Below are 7822 nucleotides of genomic sequence, written 5' to 3'. Positions count from 1 at the left end.
GCAGTTATGGCCCATTCAATGTGTACTGTTAGCAGAAATTACACATATACACACACAACATGAATTTGCACAGCCCACAGATGAAATAACCCTGCCCCACAGTTTGGGGGAGATGTTCTTTACCCAGGAATGGCTATGAATTACACTAAGCATGAACACTTAACTCAGTGAGAGTTTATCAATAGACTTATTTTTAATCCAAATGGTGGTTGGGGTACATTAACTAAGGCAAAGGAAAGTACTTCCCTCTGAATTTTGTATCAGAAGATCAGAATATTAGTCAACCAGAGGAAAGGGGAACAGATGAAGAGAAAAGCACAGGTCTTGCCCAGGATTGATCTGAGTTTTCTTACTGGCTGAACTGTCACTGCAGCTGCCCTCCTCTCTCTCTACCACCCTCCAATTCAGGGAAGATAGATCAAACTCCAATACCAGCAACAGCAGCAGCAGTGCTGAGAATGGCAACTGTGGCACAGAGAGTGGTGTATTAGGCAGGGAGTAGGTTGATGGAAATGGTCGGGTGGACCAGCTTAGAGTTGCCAGCATAGGACAATAAAACACAGAATAAAACCCTGTACATAAATGTTAATAAATAGCCTTATTAGTAATAGCAAAAAAACTAGAAACCATGGGTGTCCTTCAGTAGCTAATGGTTAAACAAACTGTGGTGCATATATGACATAGTACTCTGAAAAAAGAAACATTATTGACACACACAAGAACTTGCATGAATCTCCAGAGATATGCTGAATAAAAAAAAAAAGAAAGAAAAGCCAATCCTAAAAGAATATATACTGTGTGGTTCCATTTATATAACATTTTTGAAACATTTTAAAAATATTTTATTTATTTATTTTTAGAGAGAAGGGAAGGGCAGGGAAGGAGAAAGAGCAGGAGAGAAACATCAATGTGTGGTTGCCTCTCATGTGTCCCCTGCTGTTGACCTGGCTTGCAACCCAGGCATGTGCCCTGACTGGGAATTGAACCGGCAACCATTTGCTTCACAGGCCCGTGCTCAATCCACTGAGCTACACCAGCCAGAGCGAAACATTTTTTTTAAATGGAGAATAGATTAGTAGGTGCCAGAGATTAGAGATAGTGGAAGGGAAGGGAAGAAGAAGGTGGGAAAGTGAGTGTGAGCATAGAAGGCAAACATGAGGAATTCTTGTGGTGTGGGATCTATTCATTATCTTGACTGTGATAGTGGATACACAAAGCTACACATTATAAAATGGTGTTGAACTAAATACAAATGAGTACAAGCAAATTTTGGGGAAAAGAATAAGGTCCATGGATTTATCAATGTCAATACCCTAGTTGTGATATTGTGCTATAGGTTTGCAAAGTGTTACTAGTGGGGAAATCTGGGAAGAGTATACAGGGGATCTCTCTGTATTACTTCTTACAACTACACATGAATCTATAATTATATCAAAAATTTCAATTAAAAGTGAAGATGAAATAAAGACAATTTCAAACTAAAATAAACAAAAGTAGATCAGGTTTGGTTGATTTTATTGTCTTTAAATTCTCTACAAGCAGTGCTTCTGCTTACTGCTTGCAGCCAGGGGAGACCACTCCCAGCACTCCCAGTAATACACCCCTGCATACAGACCAGACTCCTATGTAATCATCCAGTCTCTTAATCTGGAAAATTCTGTGTGTTGACTCTCTTAAATTTGGGCTCCTGAATGATTCATTTTAGCAAGTCTACAGTTACACTTAGACCAGGAAAGTGTTAGCCTTGCCTGCCATTTATCAGAGATATTGGTAGATGGCCAAATATTTCAACAAAAATGAGGGTATGTACCCTTTTTTACATACTACATTTTACTAATCCACTTATCAGTTGATGGAAATTTGGATTATGTACATTTTTTGCTATTATGAAAAATGTTGGTATGAACATGTGTGAACAAGCTTTTGTGTGGACATGTTTTCATTTCTGTTGAGTGTATGCCTAGGAATGTAATTGCAGATTCAAATGGTGTGAAGGTGAGGTGAATATTGAATTCTGGTAAGCAACCAACAGTGAACTCTACCCTTCCACAAAGAAATAGTCTGTCACACCATTGAGATATATGGCCTTCTTGACCTTATATGTGTAATCTAAAATATAAAAAAATGAGCAAACAAAGCAAAAAAATGAGCAAAAGCAAAAAAATGTATGCATTTATATCTATCTATCTCATAGATATAAAGAACAAATTGATGGGAAGGGGATAGGGAGATGGATGAAAAAGGTGCACGGGATTAAGAAGTAAAAACTGCCAGTGATAAAATTAATGATGGAGATGTAAAGCATAGCATAAATAATATAGACAATAATGTCATAGTAACTGTGTGTGGTGCCACACGGATACTAGACTTATTGCGGTGATCACTTCATAAGGCATATACATGTCTAATTACTATTTTTATACCTGAAACTAATATAATATTGTATATAAACTATAATTGAAAAATAAATTTAAAAATTGATAAAAATAATTTAAGAAGAGGGAAAACAATTTGGGCACTTCAAAATAGCAAGCTTCTCTCCCATGTAGAAATATACAATGTACATATTCATACATAGCTAAAGTGATCATGTTCTAGCCCTCATGAAGCACAAAAATCATATATACTGGACATGCTTTTTTGGGGGGTCATGATCAGGATACCATGCCTTCCCATTTCTTTATTTAGAATCATTTGTATTTGTATGTATGCATGTGTGTGTTATGTATATACATGTATGCATGTGCTGCATAGGACTTGCAACAGAGTTTGTTCTGGACGACTGTCTTAAACCACAATTACTGTGGAAATAGGAGGGAAATGTGTAATGTAAGAGATATAAGGGAGCCAACCAGAGAGCAAAACTAAGAATGCCATACATAGAGTTTGGTTTCTCATTTGTTGAACTGAATGTTTGTTGAGGTAGCTAAAGCACAGGTAGCACTACCCACTGGGATCAGCTTCACCTCTCTGCTGCCAACAGTGGAATTTGACTAGGAGTGAGGAGGCCTAGTTTTTAGTCCTGGATCTACATCCAGTTGGCTAGGTGATCTTGAAGTAATCATTTTACCTTTCTATTTAATGCTGCTGTAGTTCTCACTCAGTTCCTTGTAGTTTTTGCTGTGTTTCTTGAGCACCCTTATAACCATTTTTTTAAATTCTATGTCTGATGGATTGCTTGCCTCAATTTCATTTAGCTCTTTTTATGGAGATTCCTCCATTCCTTTTGATTGGGAGTTCTTTCTTTGTCTCTGTATTTTATGTGACTCCTTTTGTTTGTTTCTGCATCTCAGAATGCTCTGCTTTGCCTACCTGTCTTCATGGGGTGGACTTCTCTGGTAGGAGTTCTGTGGGACTCAGTGCTGCAGTCTCTTTGATTTCCTTGTTTGGATGCTCTAGGGATGCCCTTTCTTTCATTTGTGTGGGCTCTCTTATTGTACTTGGACTATTAAACTGTACTTTACTCATCTATAAAATGATGGGGGCACATTAGGTTCTTTTAAACTTTAATATCATAGAGTAAAAAAATCAAAACCAAGTCTATCCATGTAACAGATATTTGAAGCCAAGTTAACCCTGTGATCTGTTCAGGAGCTTCTCTGGTATTTTTTCCTCATAATATATGTTATATGGATTTGCAGAGCTAAAATGAGATGAGTAGAAAAATAAAGTGCTTAAGATAAGCAAGGAAGTAGGTTCAACCAGGAAATTTGCCTGAAGCTGACCATGATCCTGAATCCAGGAAGACAGAGTAAGAGTGATCAGCAGCTGAAGCCAGAAGTCAGCCAGAAGTCTTTGCAACATTGGGTCATAAGGCAGTATACATGACATATCTTATGAGAAAGAAATTTTACTTATGACATTTGAAAATTTCTTGACTTTTTGTTCTTAAGGTTTTAGGGTGGTATCAGAGGAGGGGCTTCAGAGCCATCTTTTGTTATGCTGCCATTTTGATCATGTTTCCCAAGCATCATCCACAGAGCACCTACAGTAAGGCAACATGGAGTGTTAGCTAAAATGAAAATGCCCAGGCTCTGTCCTTGATGCCATCAATCAGAGTTGGGAGGTGAGGTAGGAGACTTGGAAGTCTCCATTTTTGGCATTCTTCTATGGTAGTGCCTATGCATGCTAAAGTTAAGGGAAACATTGCCTGGGAGTCAGCTATGGTCAGGACACATTTTAGAGATAAGCTCTCCAGCCACTCAGCCCCAGAAATAAGAAATTTATTGTTAAGCAGAAGTAAGAAGCATGTAACAGTGAGGGATCCACAGAGGATGTAGATGCCTCCAGCAAATGAAGGTCTGAGTAGAAAAGTTAGGGATGCCCAGACTCATAGACTAGAAGGGAGTGGAGAGAGGCAGGCTTACTATAAAGTCATAGAATCCTAAATTGGAGAGGTGATTTTGAGGTTGCCTATATCAGCCTCCCAGCCACAACAGAAATCCTTTCTTCAAACACATTTGGCAGACGCTTATAACAGGAGATTGTCTAAGACCTGGATTAGGGGCTGTGTTTTAAGTCCAAACCAAGTTGTATCAGGTGAGTATCTGCCATTCAACTGCTCCCCTTTGATGCTGAAGTCACATGAGTAAGGATGCATGGCCAGGTTTCATGGGGCAAAAGTTTGGGAAATCTTTATCCCAAAGAAACACACACATGCACATACAGTTCTGGTTGCTACAGAACTATATGTTGAAAGCTATATATAACCTTGACATTTTTGTTTTGCCTTCTCTTCTTCAATGAATGTATCTCTTTGTGCAGTTTGGCTGTGCTGCCACAAGGGGACAGAAGGATGCTAGTGTTTGGGTACTAAAGTGTGAACTTCCAAGTTTGCTCTCCCTTAGATTCAAAGGATGGCTCTATGACTACCTTTCATCCCTTACCCACGATGTGTAGTCATAGATCTTCAGCTTTTCCTATAAAACATATCCATTAGTTAAAATAGTTAGTAAACCCATTGTACTGGAATCCACATTTCCCAGGACTCTAAGTATTAGGAAGAGAAATAGCTGCTGTCTGGCTTGTAGCAACTCTTCCTCAGAGAAATCAGCAGCTCTCCAAATCCTGCTGTTTCATTTGAAGTCTCTCAGCTTTGTCTCATTTATATCCCTTAGTGGCCCTTCCAGGACACTTCTTGCTAAACTCCCATCCCATGCTTATTCTCTTTCCCTGGTCTCTTCCCTCACACAACACAGGCTAAGATCAGTGACTCACACTGTAAATATTTACTTAGTGTTCACTGTGTGCCAGACACTGTTCCAGGCTCTGGAGACAAATGAACAAATCTTCCTAATGGAGCTTACATTCTAGTGGAGAGGCAGACCATAAACAAATATGTACAGATGGTAATATGTTACATAGAAGTAATAATAAATAAGAAATTCAGGGTGAGGGAATGATTCAGGAAAGGGACAGTGGCAGGGCTGCTGTTTTAGGTAGGATTGTCAGAGCAGACCTCTCTAATAAAGGTGACTTTTCAGCTAGGATCTGAAGGATGTGAGGGAGTAAGTGAAATGGATATGTGAGAGAAGATGTATTCCTGGCAGAGGGAACCATAAGTATAAAACTCTTGAGGTGAAACCAATCTTGGTATGTTTGAGGGACAGCAAAGCAGCCAGTATGGGTGGAGCTGAGTGAGAAAGGGAGAAAGTAATGGGAAATAAGACCAAATAATAACAGGGGACTCAATCATCTAGGACAATTTCTGGGTGAGATATGTAGTATGGATAGTTTTGAACTAAAGTGTGACGTGATAAATGTGGCTGCTGTGTTGAGAGTAGACTGTAGATTGGCAGGGATGAAAGCAAACAGCCCAGTTAGAAGGCCATTATAATAGTGCAAGGGACAGGTTATGATAGTCCACAATGGGATAGCAGTGGAAGTGACAAGAAGCAGTGGAGGTTAGATTATGAGAATGTGTTAAAGGTAAAATTGATAAGGATTAAAAGGATTTGATATAGTGAATTGTATTCAGTAAGTGAGAGAAAAATGAGACAATGATAGGCTAAGGTTTTGGAATTTCCATTTACTGGAATTGGAAATATTATGGGGTAGGTGATGAAGTAAGAAGAAAATTAGAGTGTGGGGTCCTTCACAGTCAAGTGAAGAAAGTTTTACCAGGAGGAGGGTGTGATCAACTGTGTCACACACTAGTGAGGTAAATGTCATCCCTTCTAGCTGCAGCTATGGCTACAGATGTTGCCTACCTCACAGTCTTGCTGCCATCGGTGGACTTCTCTGCCATGTCCAACACTTGCTGAGTTGGAAGATAGTCCTCCTTTCCCAAGTGTTACAGGCCATTTTACCAATGAGGTGTTGGTGGTTAACTTGGAATTGACTGGTTTGCAAGTAGAAATGACTGGTTTGCAAGTAGAAATTACAGTAACTCCTGGGTATCAACTAGCATTCCTTGACATGAACCTAATGCTGTGGCAGGATGGGAGAACTTTGGGGTTGTCAACCTTAGGCAAGAGCTGAATATATTTTGCATACAAAAGGGACCATTACTTAGTGCCATTCTCTGAAAGTGCCCAATATTACTTATAAATACATGGCAGGATGGCACCTACCAGGTGCCTTGGTATTAGGTAGAGTATCCAAAAGTGAAGAAGTGAAGTCAAAGAAGTAAATACAGTCCCTTTTAAGCCATGTTAAAAACTCAGGGGTCTATCCTGAAGCAATAGGAAGCCTTTACAAAATTTTAAAAAGCAGACGACATAACATGGACTGCCTGGAATTGCATTTCCCACCAAAACTTAGAATAGGCTAATGTTTTCAAAACAACATTTATGCACAAATCTAATCATGTGAAATCTGACCAAAATATTCAGAAAATAGCATAACATGAAGCATAACATAATATAGAGTAGAACTGAAAATTCCCTTTCACCTAACACCAAATTCCCTCTTGCTTCCCCAGATTACTATATCAATATTGGGTGTACACCTTTCCAGAACTTTCCCATGAACTTAAACACAGACACACATACACACACACACACAGCTTTTTTTCCATTCAGGAGTATCCAACTCACAGCCCGTGGGCCACATGTGGCCCAGGATGGCTATGAATGTGGCCCAACACAAAATCATAAATTTACTTAAAACCTTTTTTTGGCACATCAGATTTCATTAGTGTTTGTGTATTTAATGTAAGGCCCAAAACAACTCTTATTCTTCCAATATGGTCCAGAGACACCAAAAGTTTGGATACTGCTGCATGACATCCCACATACAGATCTAACTATATGACTGTATTAAAAGTATTTCAGTGTGTGAATGCACTGTAATTTTTATTATTTTTATTTTTTAATATTTTATTTATTTACCACTTTACACTGGTAAGGATGGCTATCATAAACAAAGCAACAAACAACAAATGTTGGATAGGTTGTGGGGAAAAGGGGTCCTTAGTTCACTGTTGGTGGGATTGCAGACTGGTACAACCATTATGGAAAACAGTATGGAATTTTCTAAGAAAATTAAAAATTGACCTGCCTTTTGACCCAGCAATTCCACTGCTAGGATTATATCCTAAGAATCATAAAACATCAATTTCAAAGAACCTATGCACCACAATGTTCATAGCAGCACAATTTACAATAGCCAAGAGTTGGAAGCAACCTGGTTGCCCATCAATAAATGAATGGATCAAAAAAATTTGGTACATATACACAATGGAATTCTATGCAGCAGAGAGAAAGAAGGAGCTGCTACCCTTTGCAACAACATGGATAGAACTGGAAAGCATTATGCTGAGTGAAATAAGCCAGGAGTTGAAAGACAAATGCCATATGATCTCACCTTTAACAGGAAGCTA

Source organism: Artibeus jamaicensis, unplaced genomic scaffold, assembly GCF_021234435.1.
Source record: "Artibeus jamaicensis isolate MK-2021 breed Jamaican fruit bat unplaced genomic scaffold, CSHL_Jam_final contig_60, whole genome shotgun sequence".
NCBI lineage: Eukaryota > Metazoa > Chordata > Mammalia > Chiroptera > Phyllostomidae > Artibeus > Artibeus jamaicensis.
The sequence above is the reverse complement of the archived record's forward strand: the minus strand, read 5'-3'. Positions refer to the sequence as shown.